Genomic DNA, 22657 nt, shown 5'->3' on the forward strand with positions numbered 1-22657 from the left:
AATTTTCATTCTCTGGAAAATGAAATTAAAAGAGATGAAACACATTTATACACACTAGAAACAAGGATACCAGTTGTTCTGTGAAATGTGAAGTTTCTGATGCAATCACTAAGAAAAAGACATTTAGAAAGGAAAATGTTATCTACATTTGCATGCCCTTTTAACTTGGTCATGGTGTCATTGTGGTTATTACTCCTGAGTAGTAAGGTTATTAATCTCCATTTGAATAAAAATCAGGAGCCAGACTTGTTTGTATGAAACCAGAAGGCATTCTAAAATTCATATTTTCCTACTTCATATCTCATAGATAAGGAGATTCTTTGATTTAATCAAATGCTAACAAAAATGACTGTTTTCTGTAAGTTTTATTCACATACAAAGTTTAATTTTGGTAGACCCTGCTTTTGAACTAAATATAGCCTTTCTTACAAATCGTAAGTCACTCCAAGTTGAGCTGTTATAAGATATTAAATCAATTTTAATTAATCTCCTCTAAGGATGTAAAAATGAGATATATCTTTTCACTTGCTTTTTTTTTTTTTTTTTTTTTTTTTGGTCCATAGTCAGTTTACAGTGTTGCATCAGCCTCTGGTGTACAGCATAATGTTTCAGTCATACATATATATATATGTATTCCCTTTCATATTCTTTTTCATTATAGGTTACTACAAGATATTGAATATAATTCCTTGTGTCCTTTTCACATTTTTAGCATATGTATCACACCAAACCTTATTCCATTTATAAAGGACTTAGATCTTATTTCCAGTGTTGAATCATGGAATTCTAAAGAACCAAACACTTCTCAACACCGTTTCCCCTCCTCACCAATGACTTGGGCAGGAGCAGTTCAGGGTGCAGTTCGGGATATGTGGTGATTCTCTCAGAGATTTCACTATTTTTTCCATCAAGACCCTCTTGATGCACAAGCACTTGCTACATGACTTCAGTAAGTGTCTCCTTTCTTAAGATATTTAAACATACTTTACTGAATTAGAGACTATTGATAGGACCCAATAGAGTGGGTGGTGAATAAAGAGCATCTCTCTTTGGCTTCCAAGAAAGTTTTATAAAGATGTTTGGTTTCCTTGTCTGACTTACTTTCTGGTTAGATGATACACTGAGTGGTGATGGTTCTGTACCTGCCTGTGATGGGGACAGTTGACTGCTAGTGTGTTGTGATGGCTGCTCTAAGCTGGTGTTATAGATTCTCTTCAAATCCAGGATTTGTCAGTAACTACTCATGTAAATTGGGGCAAAGATTAAATTTTGTGTACATCAGTTTTGTCATTTGTAAGTGGGGATGGTAGTACTTATGCATGAGTAGTTTAGAGATTTATGAAACCGTGAAAATAAAGTGCTTAATACAGAGCCTAAGTTAACAGCAGGCATTTAGTAAGTAATAGCTATACAAATTATTATATAATGATATGTGTATTATATGTTATATAAAATTATATATTACTAGTGATTTATGGAAATGTAGGCCTGACAAGTTAATCATGGAGGAAGCCTCCTTTACTTCTTGCTATATTTTTTAATCTTCTAAGCCCAAAGCCTGGCGTATCTGAGGACAGAAACATAGTAAAGGCTGTTATGATTGCATCAGTTGACTATTTTGATTCTACTTTCACAGCATATAATACAGTATTCTGATAGCTCACCTTTTTAATGCAGACCTTGGGAATGATTTCAGCAGTTAAAAAAAGAAAAAGAAAAGGCAGGACTTGTGCTAACATCTTTAGGTTCTTGTGTCACTGACTGAAGTCTACAGATAATTGAGCAGAGTCTTTGTGCTGGAAAAGGTTGCAGGCACTAATATCATGCTGAGTGTTTTGTGAATTAATTCCCCATCACTTGAAATTAAAATCTTTTAATGTAATAGTACAGACTGGCCTACTGTCATTAACAGTTACTAAGGAAATTTACAATCTGCCCTCATGAAAGAGAGAAGACAATACTATTGAGCACTTATAATGAGCTATGTATTTTCATTTATAATAGCTCAACTAACTTACTTATTAAAAACTGTAATGCAATATTTTATACATTAGATGAAGTAACAGAAAATCATAGAAGTTAATGAACTTTTCCAAAATTGGACACATAAATGAATAGTGTACCTGAAATTCTTCCCAATATAATATTTCAAGTTTTAGGCATTAAACATTAACATAAACAAATTAAAATATGAATTTGTTATTATTCATTTTACATATTCATAAAATGCTTGCAGCCAGTTCATGACTGTTAGAAAATAGAAACAAATAGTTGGATATTAGAGGTAGAACATGTTTTGCAGGGAGAGAGTATATCATATCTCTTTTCTTTTTCTCTTTTGTAGCTTCTTTTAAGAGGAATTAGGAAAACAGTATTTTAAGATGTTTATCTGATTTCTAAATGATATCTTATGTCTCAAGAAATAACAAAGCCTTAGAAATTGTAGAATGTGTTAATAAATACAAATGTATCATAAATAGTAGTGTAAGAAAATCATTCTCCTGATGTTACATATTCTAAGAGAGTGATTGAGTTTTTCTTGGCATTATATAGTCTATTTAGAGATTTATGTTATAAGACAAAAATGTTTAATTTCAGTTCTTCTACTAACTCCAACTTGGTGACTTAGAAAATATTCACATACATAGATAGACAGCTAGACACACTACCCTCCTTCTCCATTAGATAGAGACATATATAGATAGCCACACCAGCCACCTCCTCCTCCTCTATTAGATAGATAAATAGAGAGATACACAGAAAGACAGGCAGAGAAACACACTAGGCTCCTCCTCCTCCTCCATTAGCTAGATAGCTAGACAGACAAACTTCCTCCTCTTCCTCTGTTAGACAGTTACAAAGACAGAAGCAGACAGACAGACTAACTTCCTCCTCTTCCTCTGTTAGACAGTTACAAAGACAGAAGCAGACAGACAGACACACTGGCCTCCTCCTCCTCAATTAGGTAGATAGAAGGATAGAGAGATGATAGATAGATACAGACAGACACACATACAAACAGACAGACACACTAGCCTCCTTCTTCTCCTCAATTAGGTAAATAGACAGACATACTAGAATCCTCTTCCTGTATTAGATAGATATAAAGACAGACAGACACACTAGCCTCTTCCTCCTCCTCAGTTAGGTAGATAGATAGTTAAGACACACTAGCCTCCTCCTTTATTAAGATAACTAAACTGATGCATAGATAGGCTGAAAGACAGATAGACACTTTCCTCCTCCTCCTCAATTAGATTGATAGACATACAGATAGACAGATAGATAGATAGACAGACCGACACACTAGCCACCTCCTCCTCCATTAGGTAGATAGACAGACAGAAAGACACACTAGCCTCCTGTTCCATTAGATAGACACATATATAGATAGACACACTAGCCGCCTCCTCCTCCATTGCTGGGACCTGTGGTAGTTCTATTTTTAGTTTTATAAAGAACTTCCATACTGTTTTATAGCAGCTGTACCAGTTTACATTCCCATCAACAATGTACTAGGGTTCCCTTTTCTCTGTATCCTTGCCAACATTTGTTATCTGTAGACATTTTGATGATGGCCATTCTGACAGGTGTGATGTAGCATCTCATTGTGGTTTTGATTTGTATCTTTCTGATGATTAGCAAAGTTGAATGTCTTTTTAGGAGCCTGTTAAACATCTGTTTATCTTCTTTGGAAACATATCTATTCAGATCTTCTGCCCATTTTTTAATCAGTTTTTTTTTATATTGATGGATATACATTCTTATAACTACCACAGAGCCCAATACACAGAAATTTGCCAGCTCTCCCAGAAGCTTCTCCATGTGCTCTGACTCAATCATAGCCCCTTCCTTTCCTTTAAGTAAGTCCTTTCCTCTAACTTACTGTTACAGAAATCACTTCCTTTTGTTTATGATTCTCTTACCCAAGTATGTCTCCCTAGGTACTTGTGTTTAATCTTAACCATTTACAAAGAGAGTTGCTGTTCCTTGTAAGTCTGTTTTGGTCTACAGATTTATTTTTCATACCTTCCTTGAAATATACCTGTTTGATCTGTTTTTCATAGTCTGGATTTGACTGATTGCATACAGGTGGTACAGTTTAGCACATTCATCCATCCTTTTTACTCCCTCAAGCTGGCAACTGGATCCAGAGGCATGATTAGGCTTGATTTGATCCTCTGTCAGAGTGTGGTGTGTTATTTCATAAAGAGTCACCTAGTGTCTTGTCTCTTTTTTATGATGTTAAAAGCTATTGATATTTGATGCCTCCATCCATTAATTTATTGGAAGTTGAAAAGTGTTATTAGTCTTTGAATTCTCTCATTTCTTTTTCATTTACTAACAGAAGTAATTTTATAAATAGGTGCTTTCCCTCATTTGCTATTTGATTCCTTAGTGCTACAATACAGTTCACTTAGGAAAATTAGTAATGGTGTATTTTTCCAGCATTCACTAGTTTAGCTATGAGGGCCATATTTGAAAGCCAAAACCCTAAAAACTGTTGATGATAATTAAGCAGCTGTAATTTAAAATTTTTTTAATTGGAGAAATAAAAATTTGTCAAGCATATCAAGATTACAGATTTTTCCAAATAACATAACAGCAATTATTAAACTTGACTGTCTTATACAAATGCCTTTCAGAGGTAGAGCTTGTAAATGCTATTCTCACCATTGGTATTTTTACACAGTAGAAACTATACAGCAGTAAGAATGTATAACAACAAGTTATGCATCTTAAATACATACAGTTTTCAATTGGCTACTTACACATCAGTAAGAGGTGGGGGATGTTTCTTTTTTGTTAATTTTTTTCAGGCCCTTTGCCTTTCCCATATAAATGTACGTTAGAACTGTATATAAGCATAGATATATGTTGAGGTAAGCCTACTCTTGTGTGTAAGAAGAAAATCATGCTTGTCCTAGATATATGGTTATGTAGTCTTTATATGTAAATATTTATCTTTCTTTCATACAGATTACATATGATTTGAATATTTTATTAATGTAACCATACAGGCTTCTCTATATTCCTAATATTTTTTCCTTCTGTGTTATTCCAGTAGTGCTGCTTGGCTCATTAGACTCTGTTGCAGAGGGCAGCCTTGATGAGCAGGATAAAGCAACAGCTAAGCCGAAGGCCCTGCCAGGTGTGACTGATAATGAAATGACAGGGACGGGTGAAAGTGAGAAACTAGCTGTTCTCTATGTAAGAGTCTGTGACTAGTTGACTTCATTTCTAGGGAAATACATATAATACATAATAATACATATAATAAGTATCAACAATAAAACTTCACATTTCACATTTTCTCCCTCTTTCTGTTTAATCTGAACTTGCTAATGGTGACACTTAATGCTAGTAGTCTCAGTGAAGTGTGTTTTTAAATAAATACTTTTAAAAAAAATGAATGAGTGCTGTTGGCACAAAGTATAGTGCTGTAAATGAATATTAACTAATTTTCTGTGACCCCCAGAGTATTCAGTTAAATTTTCCATGTGTAGGATAATTGAGACTTTGGTTTTGGGCTTTTCCATAGTTCTCTCTGTACAGGAAAAAGCTAGCGCACATCCCCAAATTCTGAAATGTCTAGGACCATCAAGACTTCACCAATGGTTGTAAATGTCTTTAAGACAATGCCTTTTCAGACTTTTTGAAAAAACAATGGAACCCTTATCTCCAAATGGAATCTTAGACAGTACTCTCTTTATAGCTAAAAATGATATTTTATCAGTATAAATATAAATGTTTACATTTGTGGCATTTACTTAAAAAATTAGTGATAACAATTGAAACAGACCACTACTGTTAAAATTGGGAGTTATAGATATTTGTTATAATCTTATATCATCAGACTTAAAATATGTTTGTATATTTTGTTTTTGTTGTATAATACAAAAATATTCTTGGTTGATCCCTTAAATAGGTGCAAATGGGAACTTTTCACCTTTTTTGCAAGTCCCAGTTGACTAAACCAACCCAGATTCTTGAAGAAAAGATCAATAGAAATGATAAATCACTAGCCAACTCTGAACATCTGCTTGCATTTTATTTTTATTTTATTTTGTTTTTTAAAATTTTCTTATCAAACTGTAATATGCTTGTAGAAGAATTCATGAATCATCATAGTGCAAATGATGAATTTTCAAATAGTGAACTCAGCCATGTAACCAGCAAACATCATAAAAAACAAAACATGATCAAAAACACAAAGTCCACTCAGATCTCTTATTTCTAGTCACTGCCAACCCAAGAATCACCATCATGTTTTATCCACTTCCATTTTAAAATGTAAATATAAAAGTTAATAAATTACAGCAGAAATTTTCCATCAAGACACGTCACTCATTTACTTGTTATCATCCAATTGAATATTGTGCCATGATGAAAGCGTGTGCTGGGCAAGTGTTCCTCAGTCTCACCTCTGGTTAAGTACATGTCACATATGTGCTGTGATAGTCAGTCTGCTTGCACTGTTCTCAGTGAGCAGATATGAGTTCTTGTAAAAGACCAACCTAGAGCTACAGCTTTTCTAGTCAGTGACCCATTATGGGAGGTTCATGTACACACAGGACGGCCAGAGGAACTTGATTCTGTGATGTGCGTGAAAACAATGATGGAGGCCAAGTTACCATACTGGTGGTCTTCAAAATATTAGTTACATAAAAGGCACATCTGAGTGTGCAGGTTAATTTCTATTACAGTTTTTATGTTTTAAAATGAAATTACAGTCAAACATCTGTGGACCCCATGATTTTCTCTGAAAAGTATCATTTTGTTAAACTCAATGTGAAAACCACTGCTATAGATTATAAGAAAAACTCATAAATAAAAATGCCATTACTGAACTTGGGAGTTCAAGATTTGCAGATTCTAACTACTATGTATAAAGTAGATAAACAACAAATTTCTACTGTATAGCACAGGGAACAATATTCAATATCTTGTAGTAACCTATAATGAAAGAGAATATGAAAATGAATATATGTATGTATGTGTATGACCAAAACATGCTGTAGACCAGAAGTTGACACAACATTGTAAAATGACTATACTTCAATTTTTATGAGTCAAAAAAAGTATTACTGAAATAAAAAGTCTATTAAGTTGATCTGAGCAGTTATATAAGGCTAATTTTTAAAATCTGATTTCTTAAATGTTCTTGATTCTGAAATAATTTGATGAGTCTCTTACTAGAAGAGTGTAGAGTATGAGTTTATTGTCTTGTGGCCTTGGATTTATATTCCCGGCCTTGGATTTATATTCCCAGCCTTGCCAGTTAGCAGCTGGGTGACATTGGACAATTAATGCCTCTAAGCCTGTTTCCTCTTCTCTAAAATGAGCCCATGTGATAATCAGCTGAGATAACATATAGCCTAGTATATTGCTGAGATTCAACAAGCAGTGCCAGCTGTGTGGTTCTCATTATGTGCATCAATCTCTATTAATAGTACAGATTATGTGAAAGAACCTGAAGGCATGCATATAAATTCCTATTGGCTGTGACCTGTTAAATTTACCTAATATTTCAAAAATACACTTGAAAAATCTTTGAATCAGCATATGAAATTTGTTTAAAAACTGGGAAGATCAATGTTGTTGTTGTTTTTTTAACCATTTGTTTTCTGGGATTAAGCAGGCTTGGTTTAGGTGATATGTTGTCAAAGATTATCTTTTTTCTTAATATTACTCATGAAATTCCTTGTGCTTCATTGTCTTTAAAAAGTTGATGAATGTAAAATGAGGGCCAGATCTAGCCTTTTGCTTGTTTTCATCTGTCACACAGGCAGGTGCTGTTTTGTGCTGTGGCCGTGTGACTGGCATAGTCACTGGATGTGACAGTACTCTACACATTGGGACCCTTGCACTGCACAATAGAATTTGACACTTTTCAACTTGTAAGTGGGAAAAAAAAGGAAGCTTTTGACCTGTAATAATATACAACATAATTAATTACACAGTATCTTCTCTTTCTAATGTAAAAGGCAGAGAAGTCAGCCCTTTACTTTTCTCTCTAGAAAATACATGAATAGAGTTAACATACATGACCCTGGGGTTATTTTTAATATCCATTGGGTTAATGACTCAAATTAGGAGAAACATACCTTTCTCCTGCTCCGTTGTCTGAGCAGCCCCTGATGTCTCTCTGCCTTCCATTTCTAATTTCTAACTTTTAGGTCATTTGCTTTATGCATGTTTGCTCTGCCATTGCTTTATGCCAGAATCCCTTCTTTCTGACACCTCTCATCTGTTAAATTAGGTTGAGTGTTCAGTACTGCTGTGCTAGTTACCATTGGGATCGTTTATTTTATGCATACTAAGCGATAGTTACACCCCCTGGTATTTCTGTAGAGGAGAAAAAATATATTGTGCTATTTTCTTTTGTTCATAAAATCAATTCTATCCTTCAGTCAGGCTACTCTGAGTCTGATCAATGGTTTAGGGGGCAGGCAAGACCTTTTCCCTTAAGTCCTACTGAATATCTCTGCCACTTAGAGACTCTGCTCTAATGATATACCCTACTTTTTTGTTTTTAGCTTATTTAAGCAACTCTATTCCTTTTTGGGCATGCTTCAAATAGCAGTGATGACCTTATTACTGAGTCCAAACTCATTCTGATTGCTACAAAACAGGCCAGTAAATCAGGAGACAAGGTGTTGGGACAAGGAAAAGTGATTTTATTCAGAAAGCCCACAGACTGAGAGGATGGCCAACTAATATCTTGGAGAAACATCCTTCTCCAGTCAGAATACAGACTGCTTTTATATGGAAGGAAAAAAAAAACCCACAGAGGAGGGGGTGTGGTGTGGTTGGTTGTTGCAAACTTCTTGCTGTAGGAATTCTTTGTTCTTGCAGCTGTCCATGTGTGTCCCTGTAAACCTCCAACAATACAAAGGTTATTCTCTATTTTGCAACTTGCCATCTCTGCATAAGTGCGGAAGTGCTGACATCCTTAAAGGTCAGAGCCCAGAGAATAGGGTCTCCTGTAGATTTCAGGCTAAAGGCAACGTTGTTTCACAAAAGGTGCAGAGCTGGCAAGACTAAGCCTAGAAAACAGGGCACAGTGGTTAAATCTAAAGGAACAGACCCAATGTAGTGTCAGATTTTTTCTCCTCTGTTACAACCTGAAGCATTAGATAGAAAGATAGCCCGTTGTAAGGCATTCTTACACAGTCACATGTAGGACTTGGCTATGTCTTAAGTTTAGAGTTGAAAATTGTCCCTCAGAATTTTATACTATGAGACTCACAGGTTATGTAGAGGAAGAGGAGGCTGTATATACTGTCTTATTTTTAGGTATTAATTATTTAGTCATAGGTATCAGGAGAAAAGGAGACTGATCACCCTGCTTCTCTTCTTTTTTTCCACTCTTCTATGATAACTTTTATTCTTTTCTCTAACTTTCAAAATTCCACTGTTAGTAATGAAAGGTACAAAATGAGTTAAGAAAAGACTTATCAAAATCTTAAACCATTATTGTCATTAGGTCCTTTGAATTCTTTTTACCAGAGTTTGTCTCTCGGTGGGAAGAGGAGGAGTTTAATAAGGATGGAAGAGTGAACAGTGACTTCAGGTTTTCTCTTGTGGATGACTGGGTGAATAATCATGTCATGGCTAAAACAGCGGATCCTGGGAATAGAACTGGTTTTGTTGGGGAATATAATTAATTCACTTGGAGTTATGTTAGATGTGATTTACTTATAGAACAGTCTGAATGTCTATTTGGAAATTTAATATTCAGAAAAGAATTAAGGACAAAAGATAGATTTGTAAGTCACATGCATATGGGTAATAATTAAGTGAAGAGTCTTGATGAAATTATCCAGCCCTCTTCCCTAAAAAGAGAGCTTTTAAAAAAGAGGGCTAAAGATGGAGTCCTGAGATGAGGGATGTACCATAAAAGATGGAGAAGTAGCCATCAGAGTGGTGGAGAGAGGAAGGCGCTGTATGGAAGGAACAGTTCCCAGGAAAAGGGCTGTGTCAGATGTCTCACAGGGTGAAAAAAATTACAACAGTTGAAGAAATTTAAAGGCTGGATTTGGCCACTAGGAAATTACTTTTTTGTTACAGCAGCTTTAACACAGGATATTGGAACACATATTGGATGGCAGAGTTGGAGGATTGAATTTCTGTGGAAGAAACACAGAAGATGAGGTGCTTGGTAGCATCAGGAGGCAAAGAAAGAAAGAGAGGCAGAGGAGAGAGAGAATCCTTACAAAATTATGTCAGTTTGAGAAATTTAGGAGTAGTTTTATCCAGTGCAGAGATTTGTTATGGATGGTAGGAAGAGACAATAACTAGTGGAGTGAGATTTTACAACGACCACGTCAGGACACATCTCTGCCTGCTGACAGGGGTTACTGAGCCTGCTGTGATTTCATGCTGGTGGGCTGTGCCACGTGCTAGCAAGTTTATATTTCACCCTGTCTTTATCACATCAAATTGTCCCACAGAGCCTTGTTCACCATTTCTGGTAGATTAAGGGATGATATTAGTGTTTTATATTTTCATGTATTTGTGTGGCCATGCTAGAGATTACATTTATTTCAACAGGTGTTTCTTATGGACAGAGCAGCAGTGACATTAAAACTCTACATCAGACGCATTGTCATGTAGCCCTTTCTTGGGAAGATGCAGATGAACAAGGAACTGAGAGTGATGCAGGGGGAAATACCGAGAGCTCACTGAAAGAGCATCCTCAAGAAGATGAACGGTCCTCAAAAACATCTCTACCACGGAATGTGGTAAAAGCTTCCTTTGAGACCCTCTCTGAACAGTTTCCAGTGTGGTGTAGTTTAAATACAATTTACTGTACTGATTGTTTCTCAGTCTGTAAATTTATAGAGTTTGCTCAAATGGAATCTGGGAATCTTTGGTTTAACTATAAATTTAGAGCTGAACATAGGGTAAAATTTCAGTTCCTACTATAGTATGTCTTCCCAAGTTAAGAAATCATTTAAGTATTTTCACATTATTTATGCTTTTCCATGAACATATGCTAAAGTTATTTTTTAAATAGAGAATGGTATTTGGGATCAACTAAATAAATATTTAGTGTGTGTGTGTGTGTGTGTTTGTGTACACACATACTCATATATTTGATGTGTGCAGGGGGGATGGAGAGAAAATATATAGATATAGAATTCAGATATAAATACCTAAGAAGATTTTCTTGTACAAGCAGGTTTACAGTGGGAAACTGGGATTATTATATGTGCCATTTTATTAACTGTCAAACAGAGACAGTGTAATTTTGGTGGTAGTAGACATTAAATTAAGCAATTTACATAAAATTTTTGGTTGCTATTTTAACTTTTCTCCCCTCTTAGATCTGCCCACGGTAGAGGAGCTGATGACCTATCAGAATAGATTCCTTTGGGGTTGGTGGTTTTGATTTACAATCTGTCAGGTAAGAGTTTTTTGGAATGGATTGTGCAGGGTGTTTGTTTATTTCTTTGTTTTGTCACTGGAAACTTCTGGGGTCATTTGTCCTGTGTAGCCACCCCTAGTGAATGATTAATTGGTAGCTAGTATGAGTCTACGTGTGAGACACTCCTCTCTTCCCTTAATATTAGTCTTTATCAAATAGTTTATCAAAATTCTTCTAGTGCTAAATTTTTTTTTTTAAATAGATGTTACTAAAAATGGTAGTAACATTAGGTAGGTAATCTTAAAGCTTTTCACTGAAAAAATAAAATCTCATCAGCTTTAATAGCTCAGGGACAGTTGATTCAAATGGTGAGAGAGAACATGGATTTTATTCTGTATATGAGTCATCCATTTGCTTCTTTTTAAACCAGTTAGTTTTGCACTTAATCACAGACCAGCCATCATCCCCCAGGGTGAGTTCTTTGGTCACAAGATAGAGGCTTTGTGAAAACGTTCCAGCTCCAGTAGCTTTTAATGGAAGCTTGTGGGACCTTGCTGTCGTTCACCAGCGCAGGGTACCATATCACAGTAACCTTGTCATAAGACAAATGTCACATCCATTATCTCATGAGATCTGCACAAAAAGTAGGTCAGGCATCTTTATCCCCATCATTCAAGTGATGAGACTGAGGTGAACCAACTTAGTGGTGGGGTGCTCACAAGAACCGGATGATGACAGCTAACACTTTTACCCCTCGCTTACTGTGGGCTTGATACCGTGCTAGGTTCTTTACATATTAGATTTCATTTAATCTTACAGCAGCCCCATGAGGTATATATATTCCATTATCACCCCCATTTCATAGATAAGAAACCTAGACTTAAAGAGGTTAAATAAATTGTGCAAGATCACATAGACATAACTCAGCAATTTACTCTGTGAAATATTTCTGTGAAAAGCCTTTCATCCATTCCTGTGTTATTTGTTTGTGTTTTCAACAGACAAGTTTTTGAGCCCCTCCTTGAACCCTATGCTCATCATGAAATCCACCTGCAGTGATTTCCTGGCCTTGTTTGTACTGAATGTGCTAGTTGAGAGAAAGAGATGTGCTGTGGGTTACCGTAAACCCCATCTACTTGACTGCTAAGTCTAGCGTTCTCCCCTGGCCTGTGGTGCTAATTAGTGTTTTTACAGGGCCGATTGGGCTCCTTTATCACTGCTGTTTGTGGCTACACTTGTGTCACTGAAGAGAGTTTTCTACACATCTTGTGTCTTTGTTGGCAAAACTGACACCACTTTAGTAATGTGAATTCTAAATAGAGGTGTTTACATTTGTGTTTAAAAGCTGAAAACAAGTATACTCACATTAAAGGGATAACAATAATTATAGGAATGTCAGTAGTAGAAAGTTGAGTACGCATATCCAAAAACTCTTTAGTAAACCATAGGATAAGTAATCCTAGCTGCTGTAACAAATAATCCTTAAAATTTTAGTAGTTTAACATCATCAATTACTTATGTCTTGCTCACATCCTAATTCCCCGTGTCTCACTGGGGTTGAGGGTGGGATTCTGCTCCACATAGTCATTTAGGGACCCAGGAGGCTTTCTGTCATCAATACATGGTTTTGAGGTCCTCCTGGCCTCATCAGTCAATAAGGAAAGGAAATATATGGTTAGCATGTTTCCTTTTAACTGCCTAATCACAGAAGTGTTAACTCCCTTCAGCCCACATTGTGTTGGTAAGAACCAGCACATCCAGCTAAACTAGGTCCAAGAGGGCTAGGAAGTGTGGTTTGCTTGTGTGCCCAGAAAGAAACGTGAATGCATTTGGTAGGCATCTAGCCAGTCTCTACCAGAAACTTCCCTTCTAACAGCCAAATATCCATTCCACTCTTCCGTGAACAAAGACATACTCAGCCCTTCCCCAAAGCAAACAGCCCAGAGCCCCATTCAGAATGGTATCCACCTGGAAGACCAGGATTTCCAGGTGAAGCACAGTTCTCTGTCAGGTTTCAGTGTAGCTCCTCATTGTCTACTAATCAGTGAATTAAAAGGCAAGTTTCATCCTCCCTTCCCCACCCCAATGTGATGGTGAGACTAAGACTACTCCTAATCAGAAAGGAAAAGGGTGAGGAAGCTACAGCAATCAGTAGTGCAGCTTTGAGGTCCACTGAAAGGCCTTATGAAGACCCCCTACCTTCAAGTTGGGCATTTTCCTTAATTAGGCCATTATTCTGCTCTTATGGAGGAACTACTTTATAAATATATTGTTCCGTGTAGCTCCTGGTTCCAGTGGTCTTGTGTTTCTTCACCACTGGCTTCAACTGAAGTGGGTAACAGGGGGAGGGGATGCCCATCTTTGAGGATACACGCTTTTCTCCATCCAATTTCTGCCTGCACGTAGGTGGTTGTAAGGCTTCCTGACAAGTCTCTAGCCTTTTTTTTTTTTTTAAGTAGAGTTGTGGTTTCTTTGTCATCTTTGTCATTACAGCTCCTTCAGAAAGTTTTTTAGGCTTCTGACCTATTTGGGTCCAGTCAGTCCCATGTGCTAGTAACTACATTTAAAGAAAATTAGTTTTTTTTTCCTCTCTCAGTTTAATTGCAGCTATCTGGTTATTATGAGGAACAATAATGTTAAGTTTGAAGATGACACCTCTAATGTGATATTGGCATTGCCAAGGAACTGAGTTACTCCTCAACCAAGAATTCTCATGAAATCTTATTTCTTCATAGCATTTTTCAGTGCTGAATCTTAACTGTTTGAGTCCAGATGCAGAGAGTGAACCTAAGAGGCCCTGAGTTTCTAGACTCTGTTCCCTTGGATTCCTTTTTTAAAGACCAGCTCATTCTGTCTTGAGCTCATTTTTTTCCTGCAGTATCTTGTCAGCAGTAGCCAGTAGTTGCTGGCACTTCAACACTCCCTGTCCTCTCCTACCGTTCTCAGACTCTGCTGAGGACCCTAGGTTCAGGAGCCAGTCGTTGGCCTTAGAAACCACTGTGGGTGACAGCTTAGCAAATGTTTTGTCACTTTTCATAAAATGTGAGTTTGCCCCCTCTCCAGCCTCTAGTATCAGTTTCCTTGCCACCCAGAACCTAACCACTAAGCCCATGACATGTATTTTAGCTTCTGGTCACCGTCGCCTCACATTCTAAAGGCTGGAACTTGTGATGGTCCCGTGTAGACTGGAGGTGGAGTGGAGTGCGGTTCAGCTGGTGCGGGGCACATATGGGGAGCAGTTAGTGAGTGGCCGGCTGGGTTCTGCCACCATGAAGAAGGAAGAGCTCTTAGGTTTTCTGATGATTCCAGCTACTTCTCAGAGTTATTTCTAGCAATTATTGAGAAGCCAAACTACCTTATATGAATTGGTAGCCTCTTAAACTTTTCTTTAATCTTATTTTGTAAATTACAAAATTAGGTGACCTCATTGACCATGATTAAGGTAATTTGAAAATGACAATATCTGTATTTTTTGAGCTCCCATAATATGCTGATGTTTACCCATATTTATAACATCTCCTTAAAGGATATTTCTCATATTTTAAAAATGCAGTGTTCTGAAATGTCACATTGCATTTAAGTGTTTTAAGCCACAGAAATGATTTCATTTAAAAATCCTAGTGATTTTGTTTTAAGACTTCGTATACTGTGATGAAATTCATGCATTTTAACATTTATATTTTATGCTTCATCAATATAAATTAAGGTTGCTTCTTTAGTTTCTACTGGAAATGTATGAAATGTTTTTCCTGCCTCAAATGTATGTTGACTTTATAATATGGATAAAAGATATATTACAAAAGGGCCACTTAGAAATTCATTTTTTATGTTTCTTAAACAAAAGCAATCTCAGTCTTGTTTGGTTTGGCTTTCCTTTGAACTATTTCTTTGAATAAACCATGAAATCCCTTATATTATACTGTATTAATATTATTATCTGAAATTTAAAACAATTATGTAACACCATGTGAGTATACTCTGTTAACCAGAATTGTAAGTAATATATTTAACATTAATGACCTAATCTGAGAGTTACAGGTATTAAATATATTTTTTAGTATTATATGTTAATAATATAAATGTTTCCATGTATATCATGTGTATACATATATAATAATAAAACTAATATTTGAGGAGTCATATAGGGCTCATTCTCTGTGTCCTGTTTTGTCTATAGTGACAAGAAACTGGCTGAGAATAAAGAAACTGAATTTGTTAATGCTTTACCCCTTAAGATGAATCCAAATTTTATGTCTCAAGAAACAAAATGTGAACCAATTTTTGGACAAAAATGAATAACATATAGTTTTACAAAAGTCAACAAATGAAGGTACAGAAAATAACTGTCCAAGAGTAAATACTGTGGAAGAACAAATAGATAAAATGTACCTTGATATTTTGAAGAAAAAAATACCTGTTTGTCCTTGATTATTACCCCAGGATGACAAAATACATAAGGTAAGTGTCTATAGTTTATATTGATCAGACATAGTGATCAATGAAGTTACATAAATACTGCTGATAGGTATGTACTTTGTGAGCCAGTGGGACTGATTACAGAGTAACCTCCACGTGGATCCTGGGCATCTGTGAGCAGTAGCTGTTACAACACCCTGTTGTCCCCAGATTTAAAAATGCCACTGTAGCATTAGCTTTCTTTTAGAAGCCACTCTTTACATTTTTTATTTTTTAAGTACACATAGTCCAGAATTTGAGTAGCATAAGAAAATTAAGTTTATTCTGGTGCCTTTTATTCAATCTTACCAGTAGTCTGTGTTGTGCAAAAGGAGGTGAGTTGGCATTTCATATAAATGCTGTTAGCGACTGTTGAGAAACTTATACATCTCTGTTCCTTGTTTCTGTGTTCTTGATTTATTCTGCTTTATAGACACGTGACCACAGTATTCCATTTTTATTTTATGGTTTTGATTTATGTGTTTACCATAAACTAACCATAAATTATCTCCAGTTCCTTGTGGAAAAAAGCAGAGTGCTGATCAGTTTTTACCTTGAGAAATCTGGAGAAAAAAGATAAGATTTTAAGTCATTTCAATTATGTTCTTCCCCACTCTCCTCCATGATCATTCTTGTAATTACATGTCTTGCTTTCTGGCAAGCCTATTTTGTTTTATTATTTTGCTATTTTTGCTCCTGACTTTGAAGATGTGCTTCAGAATACTAAAATTCTGATGAATTAGGCTTGGAGAACTTGAATGTTGTGGCTCACCTTCTACAAACTGTGTTCTTCAGTAAGCAGTATGATTTTGCCATCTGTTAAATCATATTTACAACTGTCACTGATCTTTAAGTACTGAAGAATTTGTACTTGTGCACAGACTCTTAGATCTCAGCTGTGTTCCGGAGAAGCAGGGGCTGGTTGGTACACAGCTACCACACAGGAAGGCCAGACATGCCCCTCCTTTATTTAGAGAAAACCCCAGAGTGGATTATGTGCATCAGTTAGGAGCTCAGGCTAAGGCAAACCCAGTTCACCATTCAAGACATTTTCTACTCTTGAAAAAAAACTTCAAAGGACACTGCGAATAGCAAATACTTGAGATCCATCCCTGCCTCAAATCAAGCCAGGAAAAAAGGTAATTATACACACTTTTCATAATAAAATTCTGTACATATATTATTTCATTTTCCTTATTCTCTACTTTCCCTGTTTCCTTGTCTCCTTCTGAGAACTTTCCTTATTTGTAGAAAAAAATTAATCTTAAGGTGCTACATTCCATCTCTGAAAGACAGATTCAGTTCACTTCAGTTCAGGGAGTTTGTCATCACTAATTCTAGGTTTTCCTGAATGAGACCCAGAAAGTATGGGAGGTGAATATAAGATAGGAGAGCCAAACCCCTCCTCATCTGGTTGGCTTTGTAATATCCAAAATGTTTGCCAGAAAAGAGCTATAATTCAAAATGCAAAGGGTAACATACAAATGAAGGTGGATACAGAGAGAAATATCTGGTTGTGAGTTCAGTCTAGTGTTGGAGAGACCGGATGTTTTATCAATCACCTGCATGCATTTATACAGCACCTCTGTTAGTTATTTCCTGGTGGAGTCATCCATCTTGGCGGGAGGAAAGGGCAGTTTCCCACGTAGGAGCCCATGCCACTATTAATAGGAGTAGGAACTCTCAAGTCAGACCAGCGTCTCTGCTGCCTTTAGACTCCAGCGGGGCTGGGAGAGCAGTAGAGCCAGAAGTAATTCATGCTTTCCTTTGTGGTTCAGCCAAATAGGGAACCGAGCCCATCGCTGCTGCCTGCTGTGACAGAGGAGAGCTAGCCTCACTGGGAAACTCATTTCCAGCTTAAAGTGCCTCCCCTGCCTTTCCCTGCAGCGATCCATCCCGGGACCACCTGGACTGTATTAGAATTCTTTCAGCAGTGAAGTCTCTCCTCTTCTGTCTGTGTGGCTGTGCATCCCCTGCAGCAGCCTGTGTATGTCAGATGTAAGGCTCTTCTCTGTCCGCGTACTGGAGAGCAGCAGGAGGGGTGGCTGTTCTGTACGCACAGGAATCAGGTTCTGCTGGCTTAATGCAGCATCCTTTTCTCCTGTTCTTAACGTGGAGACCTCAGATCCTTTCCCCTAACAGCTGCCTTGTGTTCTCTTACTTTCTTTTCCTTTTCTGTGGAGCAACTGCTTGTGCTGCTGTCATCTGTTCATTGTTGTTAATAACTAACCCTCCGCTGGATCTAGTGCTTAATGTTAAGAAAAACACTCGGAACATTTCCCAAATTTTAGAATCATCAAGAGGAGTGTGAAAGTTTTTCATTAATGTTTTAGGAGTATTCATCCTGTCTGTACCTTTGAGAGCAAGAGAATGAAGTTTTGTTTTTAATATTACTTTATTATATTTATTTTAGATAAACTAACCCCCAACATTTTTGAAGTTTACTTTATCCAAATCCATTCATATAACAAGTGTTTTTGGGCACCGACCTGGGTCTAGGCACTGTTGGATGCCCTCCAGGTACATTGGTAAGCAAGACAGTGCCACCTCCCCTCCCCCATCTCATGGAGCTGTCATCTGATGAAGAGAGACAGACACTTAACAATGAGCATACAAATGAGTAAATAATGTTACATGTTAAGGGGAAATAGAAAGCAGAGCAAGCGTGTCAGTGGTGGAGTCCAGCTGGTCACCATTTGAAATAAGATAAGGTTGGCCTCGGTGAGAGAGCCCTTTGAATGAAGACTTGTAAGAGGAATTGGGATTGGCTGTGTGGATGTGTGGGGGAAGCATATTCCAGAAAAGTGAAACAGTCAGTGCAAAAGTCCTGAAGAGGGGGGAATGCCTGGCATCTTGGGGATCAGCATAGAAGCCCACATGGCTGGGGCAGAGTGGGCAGAGAGGTGAGGGGGAGGGGAGATCGGGCATCACAGGGACAGGCACGGTCAGCTTTTCTAGGGCATGAAGCAGCCTTGGGCTTTCACTCAGTGTGGAAAGGTGAGCGCCTGGGAAGCTGTGAGCATGGCAGTGACTTCACCTGATGCATCCTTTAGACAGAGTCCTCGGGCTGATGTCATTGACTGTATTCACACAATACAGACCCACACCATAGGGGCACAGGAAGAAGCCCGAGACCAGTTAAAAGGGGATTTGAGGAATCTGGGCTGGGAGTGATGGGCTCGATCCAGGGTGGTGGCAGTGGTGGTAATGAGGAGCTATTGGATGGGGTTGTATTTAGAAGACAGAGTCAAAAGTCTAAAAGGTTTGTTCGGGGTTGTGAGAGAGGCATCATGGATGATGGCAGGTTTTGTGGTTTGAGCAGCTGGAAGAATGTGGTTCCTCTCCAGCTGGGATGGAGGGTGAGGTAGAGTGGGCTTGGAGGTGGAGAGAGGACCAGGAGTTGAGCTGCTGAGATGCTAACTTTGAGATGGATGTCTGTTCTGTGTGCAAGTGGAGATGGCAAGGAGGCGGTTAGATGAGAGAGTCTAGGGCTGAGAGGGAGGTGTGGACTGTAGGTATCAAGAGTTGTTAAAAATGAATATTTTTGAAGCCATGGGTTTTTTAAACTGAACTATAACGGGCTTACAGTATTGTGTTAGTTTCAGGAGTACAGCAAAGTGAATCCATTTTTTTGCAGGTTATATTCTGTTATAGGTTGTTACAAGACATTGGGTAGAGTTCCCTGTGCTGTGTGGTAAATCCTTGTCGCTGAACTATTTTATGTACAGTAGTTTGTGTCCATTAATCTCATACCCTTGATTTCTCCTTCCCCCCACCTCCTCTTGTTAACCACAAGTTTCTTTTCTGTCTGTGAGTCTTTCTGCTTTCATATATGTTCATTTGTGTTATTTTTGAGAGTCCCCATGTAAGTGATACAGTTTTTGTCTTTCTCCATCTGACTTACTTCATTACACATTATATTCTCTGAGACTTGACAAAGCTTATCAAGGGAGCATATCTGGAGAGAAGAAGAAAACCAAGGCCTGAGCCCGGGGCGTGCTGACCTAAAGAGGGCAGGAGGGAGAGGGCTAAACTGCAAGGACAGAGCAAGGTTGAGGCAACCTGAGCATGTGCACTCCTGAAGCCACGTGGGGAGAATATATAGAGGAGAGTAGATCTGCTGTGTCCGCTGCTGCTGAGAGAGATGAGGACTGACAGCTGACCTTGGAGTTTAGCAGGAAGGAGGCCATCGGCACTGGACAAGCAGTTTCTGTGGGCAGGTGGCTGTGAAAGGCAAACTGGGAACAGAAGAAGTGGAATTGGCTACTTCAAGGTATACACTTCCTGGAGGAAAGGGTGTAAAATGTGTGGGGGGGGCAGTAATTTGCAGGAGGGTGGAGTCAGCAGGAGCCTTTTATTTTGCCTTGTTTTGAATTTAATGAGAGAAATCATGGTATGAATGAACAATAGAATGTTTGCACTTTTTGGAAAGATGCAGTAGCCGGGAAGAAGTGCATGATGAGGGGAGTCGTAGAGCAGAGTCCTCGAGTGGAGGGGCTGTAATGGGGTCCAGGGCACAGTGGGAAGGTTGGCTTCAGGTAGGAACATGGGCAGTTCATCTGTGGAAAAGCAGAAAGGAGGAGGGGAGAGGTGGGTGTGGGTACTGGTAGGGGCAGAATTGGTGAGGGATGGGGGTGATTTCCTCCGGTTGCCTCCACTTCCTCTGAGAAGTAAAACATGCTGTGATGAGGCGGCAGTGAGGATGGGGCCAGGATGCTGGAGGGGAGCAGGTGTGGGGAGTTCTCCTGGAGGGCTGGGCTCCCAGCAGCAGGAAGTCTGCTCCAAGTTGGTGACCGTGAATGTGAGCTGGGACCAGACAGGCAGGGGTGTGTATGTGTGTGTGTTGTGTGTATCTATGAGTGCACGGCCACTTTCTCCCACACAACTGCAGGTGTTGGTAGTTGTGTAGTTGGATTTACCAAGAGGACTGGTTTTGCCAAATGAGTGCAGCGGACTGAGAGAGGAGCAGGAAGGAGCTGCCTGTGTGTATAGGATGTAAGTGGAGTCATGAAGGAAGAAGAGACATTGGGGGTGTGGACAGTGTGAGACACACAGGATCAACAGAGTGTGTCCCAGGGGCCAGAGCGCTGTGGGCATCCAGGTGCCAGAGGGCACACCTGGTGGTGGGGGAGTAGGACTGCCAGAGAGCAAATGCCTAAGGCTGAGATTCGGGCGTGGTTGTGTTACTGGTAACAGAAAAAGAACTGGAAAACCCGTGGGAGATAGCAGCTGGGGCGGAGAGATGAGCACAGGGAAGGAGTTGAAGGGCCTCTCGTGAGCAGTTGGAAATTACTAAGAGTGAAGCCAGATGTCAGGTCACAGTCAGTGGAAATGAGGGGGATGGCATAGAGGTTGATAGGTGAAGGCAACAATATTTTTAATGAGCATTTTCCCTGACTTCAAAATTTCATAGAATTTGCGACTGCCAAAATAAATAAAAACACATCACTAAAATTCATATTTATGTAAGTACAATGGCAAACTAAGATTATCTGTTTTTGTACTGATCTAATTTTTCTCATTAGAGTGTCTGTTAAGTAGGATTTTTTTTTTAAATCGCTGTCTTTTTGTTGGAAAATTGCCCAGAGTGATTTTAGTTTTATTCCAAAGAACTGGAATTCCTTGGGGGTCGTTGTTACTTGTGACAGGATGGGTGTCAGAGAAGCAGCCTCTGAGCCGGAGGCGCATGTACAGAAAGTCTAGAGACTGTACTTGGCATCAGCACTGGTTCCGAGGGAGCAGCCTCTCATGACTGGAGCTGACGCCAGTTCGAAGGCTTCACTTTTTCACATAACCAGGAAGCCTGGGCCAGTTAATTCAGAGCTGGCACCTGTGCAAGGAACCAGACCCCCTTCTTTCCTGCTGCAAAATCCCTAGTCTGTGACTTTAGTCTTCCTTGTCACAAGATGGCTGCACAACCTCCAGCCCTTGCAGGAGGAGGAGAGGTGAAAGGTAAAAGGTCCATGCCTGTTAACTCAGCAGCATAATCAGAAAAGTAGTCGCTGTCCTGGATGCCTTGTGTTGGAAATTTTTGCTTTCATCTTACTAGTCAGAACTTTGATCCTGTGCCCCTGCCCCACCGCATGTGCATTGGTCCAGGGAGAGAGGTGTTTTTAACTGGCACATTGCTGCCCGGTGCAAAATTTTAGTGGGGAGGAAGAGGAGGTTGGCAGCTAGCAGTGTCTGCTGTGTGGTGATTTTACTTTCTATTCTAAATTAATTTTCTTTGACTTGTCGACTCGTGTATCTATTTTTAGATTAGTATGTTTATTGTCACAAAAGAAATAGTTGCTCATTAGTTAAACTCAAAAATACAGAAAAGTAAAAAGGAAGCAATAATTTAGCCAGAAACAGCTGGTGTCATAGTGGGTGAGCCTCATTCCATGCCTCTTGTGTGTGTGTCCTTCTGCAGATGGAAGGAAGCGGGATGACAGCTGGAAGGAAGGAGAAAGGCAGGCACGTGGACAAATAAAAATGGATGAAGCATTGTATAAGAACAGATCACACTTTGTCAGTTCTTTTAAATAAAACATTAGGTTTCATTTTACTTAAATCTGTAAGAAGAAAAAGAAACTTCATCCTGAGAAATGTTACACCCGCAAAAGGTCCCTTCAAGAACATAGATTATGAAAACCCCTGAAAGACTGCCAAAGCCGTATTATTTTAAGCTGCATTTTCTAATTTTATACACTATCAATTTTCCCTTCTACTAAATATGTAGTAAACCTCTTATATCCCCTACTTGCATGACTCCTACCATTTTTGTTGGTTTTATTTTTAATAACTATATTGTTTATAAATTTATATTATATACTATACATAATACAT

General features: G+C 38.5%; 1 long non-coding RNA gene across 1 annotated transcript in view; it reads left to right on the forward strand.

Annotated features, from left to right (window-relative positions):
• The window catches only part of LOC135319936 (uncharacterized), a 42744-nt gene extending 20170 nt beyond the window's left edge, over positions 1-22574 (forward strand). Inside the window, exons 3-6 of the long non-coding RNA XR_010379007.1 lie at positions 7790-7901; positions 10558-10748; positions 11334-11413; positions 15552-22574. This is a non-coding gene — a long non-coding RNA (uncharacterized LOC135319936). The remainder of the gene's footprint in view (positions 1-7789; positions 7902-10557; positions 10749-11333; positions 11414-15551) is intronic.
• The last annotated feature ends 83 nt before the right edge of the window (positions 22575-22657 follow it).

This window comes from Camelus dromedarius, chromosome 35 (genome assembly GCF_036321535.1).
Source record: "Camelus dromedarius isolate mCamDro1 chromosome 35, mCamDro1.pat, whole genome shotgun sequence".
Classification (NCBI taxonomy): domain Eukaryota; kingdom Metazoa; phylum Chordata; class Mammalia; order Artiodactyla; family Camelidae; genus Camelus; species Camelus dromedarius.